The sequence below is a fragment of the Oncorhynchus kisutch genome, unplaced genomic scaffold (assembly GCF_002021735.2).
Source record: "Oncorhynchus kisutch isolate 150728-3 unplaced genomic scaffold, Okis_V2 scaffold2591, whole genome shotgun sequence".
Classification (NCBI taxonomy): Eukaryota; Metazoa; Chordata; class Actinopteri; order Salmoniformes; family Salmonidae; genus Oncorhynchus; species Oncorhynchus kisutch.
Genome location: NW_022264536.1, coordinates 1 through 8,289, shown reverse-complemented (window position 1 = coordinate 8,289; position 8,289 = coordinate 1). Strand labels below are relative to the sequence as shown.

The 8,289-nt window shown below is 45.2% G+C and overlaps 1 long non-coding RNA gene across 1 annotated transcript; it reads left to right on the top strand.

Annotated features, from left to right (window-relative positions):
* The first annotated feature begins 916 nt into the window (after positions 1–916).
* LOC116370528 (uncharacterized) lies at positions 917–4,969 on the top strand. The gene is made up of 3 exons (XR_004208754.1): positions 917–965; positions 4,397–4,705; positions 4,938–4,969. It is a non-coding gene; the product is annotated as an uncharacterized LOC116370528 (long non-coding RNA).
* Positions 4,970–8,289: the final 3,320 nt, after the last annotated feature.

Here is an 8,289-nt window from a genome sequence, read left to right as displayed (position 1 = left end):
TGCAGGGTTAGTAAAATAACATGCAACTGGAAGCAGACAGTAAAATGTGTCTCAAAGCAGGACAATGATGTGATCACCTGTAAATGTACTTTACTGTAGTCTAAACTGTCCATCTGGGGACAGGCACTAATGTCAGTTAAGTTGTGATGGTTGTCATGCATCTGAATGTTGTATATTCAGTGTGTCAATGATTGATTGTATCTGTCTCTATGTAATGAATGAGAGTATATATGATGTATATATATTATATTGGTGTTATGTTAGAGTAGGAGAAGGGAGGGGTGTAGATGATAGAGGTCTATGAGCTGAGTCAAGATCAACAGGTTCAACACTATACGTCACGAAGAGAGAATGAGAGAGAGAGAGAGAGAGATAGAGATGAGAAGAGAGGAGGGGTGGGGAGAGAGATTTGAGGAGGAGGAGAGAGAGAGGATAGGGAGAGAGGAGGGTTGGGGAAAGAGAAGGGTAGAATAGAGAGGAGGGTAGGGTAGGGGATAGAGGGGAGGGTAGAGAGAAGGGGAGGGAGAAAGGAGGGAAGGGGAGAGTGGAGGATAGGAGAGAGAAGGGTAGAGTAGAGATGATTGGAGGGAGGGGATAGAGAGATTTGCAGAGGAGAGAAGAGGGTAGGTGAGAGAGGAGGGTAGGGGAGAGAGGAGGGCAGGGGAGAGAGGAGGGTAGGGGGAGAGAGGAGGGGTAGGGGAGAGAGGAGGGTGAAGGAGAGAAGAGGGTAGGGGAGAGAGAAGGTTGGAGGAGAGATGGCGAATATCTTTACACATGGGTGGTGTTGTTGCACCATACCACTGTCATCCCCATCACATCATGAAAGGTCATGTTATGTGGATTTAACCTCTGCCTCTCTCTTCCTCTGACTCATCCCTTTCTCTCTCTCTCTGTCTCTCTCTCCCTTTCTCCTCTGTCTCTCTCTTTCTCCTCAGACCTCCAGGCTCAAAGCGTCAGTCCACCAGGTAGGTAGAGTATAAATCTCCAGTGATTATAGCAGTTCAATATTAGTCAACTTTATTATCAAATCAAATCAAATCAAATTATTTATATAGCCCTTCGTACATCAGCTGATATCTCAAAGTGCTGTACAGAAACCCAGCCTAAACCCCAAACAGCAAGCAATGCAGGTGGAGAAGCACCGGTGGCTAGGAAAAACTCCCTAGAAAGGCCAATACCTAGGAAGAAACCTAGAGAGGAACCAGGCTATGTGGGGTGGCCAGTCCTCTTCTGGCTGTGCCGGGTGTAGATTATAACAGAACATGGTCAAGATGTTCAATGTTCATAAATGACCAGCATGGTCGAATAATAATAAGGCAGAACAGTTGAAACTAGAGCAGCAGCACAGTCAGGTGGAAGTTGAAACTGGAGCAGCAGCATGGCCAGGTAGACTGGGGACAGCAAGGAGTCATCATGTCAGGTAGTCCTGGGGCATGGTCCTAGGGCTCAGGTCAGTTGAACCTGGAACAGCAGCATGGCCAGGTGGACTGGGGACAGCAAGGAGTCATCATGTCAGGTAGTCCTGGGGCATGGTCCTAGGGCTCAGGTCCTCCGAGAGAGAGAAAGAAAGAGAGAAGGAGAGAATTAGAGAACGCACACTTAGATTCACACAGGACACCGAATAGGACAGGAGAAGTACTCCAGATATAACAAACTGACCCCAGCCCCCCGACACATAAACTACTGCAGCATAAATACTGGAGGCTGAGACAGGAGGGGTCAGGAGACACTGTGGCCCCATCCGAGGACACCCCCGGACAGGGCCAAACAGGAAGGATATAACCCCACCCACTTTGCCAAAGCACAGCCCCCACACCACTAGAGGGATATCTTCAACCACCAACTTACCATCCTGAGACAAGGCTGAGTATAGCCCACAAAGATCTCCGCCACGGCACAACCCAAGGGGGGGGGGGGCGCCAACCCAGACAGGATGACCACAACAGTGAATCAACCCACTCAGGTGACGCACCCCCTCCAGGGACAGCATGAGAGAGCCCCAGCAAGCCAGTGACTCAGCCCCTGTAATAGGGTTAGAGGCAGAGAATCCCAGTGGAAAGAGGGGAACCGGCCAGGCAGAGACAGCAAGGGCGGTTCGTTGCTCCAGAGCCTTTCCGTTCACCTTCCCACTCCTGGGCCAGACTACACTCAATCATATGACCCACTGAAGAGATGAGTCTTCAGTAAAGACTTAAAGGTTGAGACCGAGTTTGCGTCTCTGACATGGGTAGGCAGACCGTTCCATAAAAATGGAGCTCTATAGGAGAAAGCCCTGCCTCCAGCTGTTTGCTTAGAAATTCTAGGGACAATTAGGAGGCCTGCGTCTTGTGACCGTAGCGTACGTATAGGTATGTACGGCAGGACCAAATCAGAGAGATAGGTAGGAGCAAGCCCATGTAATGCTTTGTAGGTTAGCAGTAAAACCTTGAAATCAGCCCTTGCTTTGACAGGAAGCCAGTGTAGAGAGGCTAGCACTGGAGTAATATGATCAAATTTTTTGGTTCTAGTCAGGATTCTAGCAGCCGTATTTAGCACTAACTGAAGTTTATTTAGTGCTTTATCCGGGTAGCCGGAAAATAGAGCATTGCAGTAGTCTAACCTAGAAGTGACAAAAGCATGGATTAATTTTTCTGCATCATTTTTGGACAGAAAGTTTCTGATTTTTGCAATGTTACGTAGATGGAAAAAAGCTGTCCTCGAAATGGTCTTGATATGTTCTTCAAAAGAGAGATCAGGGTCCAGAGTAACGCCGAGGTCCTTCACAGTTTTATTTGAGACGACTGTACAACCATTAAGATTAATTGTCAGATTCAACAGAAGATCTCTTTGTTTCTTGGGACCTAGAACAAGCATCTCTGTTTTGTCCGAGTTTAATAGTAGAAAGTTTGCAGCCATCCACTTCCTTATGTCTGAAACACATGCTTCTAGCGAGGGCAATTTTGGGGCTTCACCATGTTTCATTGAAATGTACAGCTGTGTGTCATCCGCATAGCAGTGAAAGTTTACATTATGTTTTCGAATAACATCCCCAAGAGGTAAAATATATAGTGAAAACAATAGTGGTCCTAAAACGGAACCTTGAGGAACACCGAAATTTACAGTTGATTTGTCAGAGGACAAACCATTCACAGAGACAAACTGATATCTTTCCGACAGATAAGATCTAAACCAGGCCAGAACATGTCCGTGTAGACCAATTTGGGTTTCCAATCTCTCCAAAAGAATGTGGTGATCGATGGTATCAAAAGCAGCACTAAGGTCTAGGAGCACGAGGACAGATGCAGAGCCTCGGTCCGATGCCATTAAAATGTCATTTACCACCTTCACAAGTGCCGTCTCAGTGCTATGATGGGGTCTAAAACCAGACTGAAGCATTTCGTATACATTGTTTGTCTTCAGGAAGGCAGTGAGTTGCTGCGCAACAGCCTTCTCTAAAATTTTTGAGAGGAATGGAAGATTCGATATAGGCCGATAGTTTTTTATATTTTCTGGGTCAAGGTTTGGCTTTTTCAAGAGAGGCTTTATTACTGCCACTTTTAGTGAGTTTGGTACACATCCAGTGGATAGAGAGCCGTTTATTATGTTCAACATAGGAGGGCCAAGCACAGGAAGCAGCTCTTTCAGTAGTTTAGTTGGAATAGGGTCCAGTATGCAGCTTGAAGGTTTAGAGGCCATGATTATTTTCATCATTGTGTCAAGAGATATAGTACTAAAACACTTGAGCGTCTCTCTTGATCCTAGGTCCTGGCAGAGTTGTGCAGACTCAGGACAACTGAGGTTTGGAGGAATACGCAGGTTTAAAGAGGAGTCCGTAATTTGCTTTCTAATAATCATAATCTTTTCCTCAAAGAAGTTCATGAATTTATCACTGCTAAAGTGAAAGTCATCCTCTCTTGGGGAATGCTGCTTTTTAGTTAGCTTTGCGACAGTATTAAAAAGGAATTTCGGATTGTTCTTATTTTCCTCAATTAAGTTAGAAAAATAGGATGATCGAGCAGCAGTAAGGGCTCTACGGTACTGCACGGTACCGTCCTTCCAAGCTAGTCGGAAGACTTCCAGTTTGGTGTGGCGCCATTTCCGTTCCAATTTTCTGGAAGCTTGCTTCAGAGCTCGGGTATTTTTGTTGTACCAGGGAGCTAGTTTCTTATGAGACATTTTTTTTTTGTTTTAGGGCGTGCAACTGCATCTAGGGTATTGCGCAAGGTTAGATTATCCCACAATTATCCCACATGGAGAAATTCATGTGTCCATACAAACCATTCTAAACCCCAATAACAAGTAGTGTTTTATGGAACTACTAATACTTGTCAACCACAAAGCATCACTGCTGTTAGAATAACAGAATCACTGTCATCATCTGTCCTCACCACTGTGTTTTCCTCTCTGCTGTTTACAGCTGAACTCTCAGTCAGACTGGTGGATGGGACCACTTCCTGTTCTGGGACAGTGGAAGTCTTCTACAGAGGAGAGTGGTCAGGTCTATGTACTAGTTGGTGGAGCATGAGAGAGAATAAGGTTGTGTGTAGAGAGCTGGACTGTGGGAATCCTGTATCTGTATCTAGAGGACATCTGATTGAAGATGGAAGAGGAGGAGTCAGACTATTGAGATGTAGTGGAGATGAGTCTTCTATTAGACAGTGTGACATCAGAAGAGGAAGACCTGGTTTCTGTGATGGTGAATATTATCATCATGTGACCTGTTCAGGTAAGAGACTGGTCATATTGAGAGATTTATTTATACATTATACAATATTACCATGTATCATGTTTTATGTGTTTTTATTTCATTTAAATAGAGGGAGAGATGTCAGATGTATTTAAACATTATATTTGTGTTTGTCATATTGGTTTATGGAAGATGTTCATGGGCAGATCATTTAGTCCTTGACAGTGTCGTCAACAAACTGATTGAATGTTCAACCAACTCTTTTCTCCAGAGTCTGTGCGGCTTGTGAATGGAGCTGGTCTCTGCTGGGAGAGTGGAGGTGAAGTCCAATCAGTCCTGGGCCTCAGTGTGTGAAGCTGACTTTGACCGGCAGGATGCAGAGGTAGTCTGTAGGGAGCTTGGTTGTGGGGCTCCTGCAGCTCTACAGGGGGGGCTCTATGGAGAAGGTGAGGGTCAGACCTGGGATAAAGAGTTCCAGTGTAAAGGCAAAGAGTCCCTTCTCCTGGACTGTGACACCTCAGACAGAAAACACAACACCTGCCTACCTGGTAATGCTGTTGGACTCACCTGCTCAGGTAAGAAACAGTTTGTCACTCAATCAACATTGTTTCTCACCTGGAGTGAAGAATATGAGAGACAATAGGTGTGTTTTAGTGAGAAAATAGTAAGATTACTGTCTCTCTTTTTTTTTCTCAGAGCCTGATGATGTGAGGCTGGTGGGAGGAGGCAGTCGCTGTGCTGGTGGAGTGGAGTGGTACGACCAGGGAGAGTGGAGGACTGTGGGAACTCTCTCTGACGCGAAGGCTGTAGCTGCAGTAGTGTGTAGACAGATGGGTTGTGGCTCCACTGTTTCAGTACTACCTGGAAACACCACTAGAGGGATTAGAGTTTCCTGTTCTGGGTCTGAGTCTTTACTGAGGGAGTGTAGAAGAATGCATGATCTCCTTCCTGGACTCACAGTGATCTGCTCAGGTAATAACAAGATACACTATATGGTCAATAGTATGTGGACATTAGTGGATACGGCTATTTCAGCCACACCTGACTGGTGTATCAAATTGAGCACACAGCCATGCAATCTCCATAGACAAATATCAGCAGTAAAATGTCCTTACTGAGATGTTAGTGAATTTCAACGTAGCACATCTAGGAGAAACAACGGCTCAGCCGTGAAGTGGTAGACAACACAAGCTCACAGAACGGACCGCGGGTGTTGAAACCACGTAGAGTGTAAAAATAATCCTCTGTTGTAAAACTCACTGCTGAGTTCCACATACTTTTGTCCATGTATTATATCTCCTTCCTGGACTCACAGTGATCTGCTCAGGAAATATCAACATATTATAATTATATTCAACTGATTTCCTTCATTCATACAACTTCCTCTGCACCTCTCATGATGACTGTTTAACTTGTCAGTCTGCTTTACTAAATAGATCAATCAGTCAAGTAGGAATCAAATACAACTTAAATATCCCAGAATGCATTGTATTGAGTGTTACCTCAGTGAACGTCTCTACTCACTACCACTGTCACAAAGGAGAAATGAGGGAGGAGGAGAGGAAGAGGGAGATATGGGAAAGATCAAATATATTTTATCACTGAGTTCTCACCAGTGATGTCATCATAACCAGTAACCTTTTCTACTCTTGGCCCATCCTGACCCTGACATACAGCATCAGACCTTGTAGATCAGATGGTACTGAAGTGAAGCTGCCTGATGGATGTCCAGCTGTTTATTTTCTATAAAGTGAAGTGAACTTATTCCTGTCTCCTGCCTGCATTATCCCAACCTGATCCTGAGTGACTAAGAACCCATTTCTACCTCTTACAGTATCAAACATAGCAAACTACAATCTTTTATCCAACATATTTCTGTTTAGTCCTTGACAGTGTCATCAACAAAACTGATTGAATGTTCAACCAACTCTTTTTCTCCAGAGTCTGTGCGGCTTGTGGATGGAGCTGGTCTCTGCTCTGGGAGAGTGGAGGTGAAGTCCAATCAGTCCTGGGCCTCAGTGTGTGAAGCTGACTTTGACCGGCAGGATGCAGAGGTAGTCTGTAGGGATGTGGCTGTGGGGCTCCTGCAGCTCTACAGGGGGGCTCTATGGAGAAGGAGAGGGTCAGACCTGGGATAAAGAGTTCCAGTGTAAAGGCAAAGAGTCCCTTCTCCTGGACTGTGACACCTCAGACAGAAAACACAACAACCTGCCTACCTGGTAATGCTGTTGGACTCACCTGCTCAGGTAAGAAACAGTTTGTCACTCAATCAACATGTTTCTCACCTGGAGTGAAGAATATGAGAGACAATATAGGTGTGTTTTAGTGAGAAATAGTAAGATTACTGTCTCTCTTTTCTTTTCTCAGAGCCTGATGATGTGAGGCGGTGGGAGGAGGCAGTCGCTGTGCTGGTGGGGTGGAGTGGTACTACAGGGAGAGTGGAGGACTGTGGGAGGATGACTGGATGATGTGCTGCAGTAGTGTGTAGACAGCTGGGTTGTGGCTCACTGTTTCAGCACTACCTGGAAACACCACTAGAGGGGTTGGAGTTTACTGTGATGGGGATGAATCTGCACTGAGGGAGTGTAGAAGAAGATATTATCTCCTTCCTGGACTCACAGTGATCTGCTCAGGTAATAACAACATATTATAATTATATTCAACTGATTTCCTTCATTCATACAACTTCCTCTGCACCTCTCATGATGACTGTTTAACTGTCAGTCTACTTTACTAAATAGATCACTCAGTCAAGTAGGAATCAAATACAACTTAAATATCCCAGAATGCTTTGTATTTGAGTGTTATCTCAGTGAACGTCTCTATCACTACCACTGTCCACATGTCATGTTATTGTCACATCTAAATGAGGAAAGTAGTTGAGGAGCTACGTTGTCTTTTTCTATCCTCTTGTTCCAGATGTCCTGCTTCAGCCTGATATCAACATATTGTGTCTCAGTGACTGTAGGCCCACTACTCATGTTGCCCGTGAGGGAGGGTGGTGGCACTGTTACATGCTGATGTTATTGTCATATCTATAGGAAACTAGTTGAAGAGGTTTTTCTTGTCTCTTTTATTGTTACAGATCTCTTCGGTCCAGCCTGATATCTTCCTGACGACCCAAGGGAGGGGTCTCCAGGGCCACCAGGGGCCCGAGATGTTCAGGGGCTAAACTTCACCATCACCTGCTCCACTCAGCCACATTACCCAGGAGGCTCTTTCCTCCTCACGTCACCGGCTCCAACAGAACCCAGACCCAGCCAGCTGTCAATCACTCTGCTGCCTTCCTTCCCTGTGCAGATGACTCCCACCAAGGGAACTACATCTGTGTTTATGACAATTATGTTTTCTCTCATATTCTCCTCTGAGAGTGAGCTCCTCTCCCTCACCATCAAGGTAACTGAACCGGAACCAGACTTATAACTTTGTCATTGACAGATTTCCCACAGATTATGTGATGATGATCAATCCCCTCATCAAGGTGTTTCTGTTTACAGCCTCTCCTCTGCCAGCCTTCATCATCAGACACGTTGTAGTGCTGCTGATCTACTGACAGCCATCACCACCTCCTACCTGTACTACAAGTAAAGACATTTACTCAGATGTTACAAGTCATTTAAACT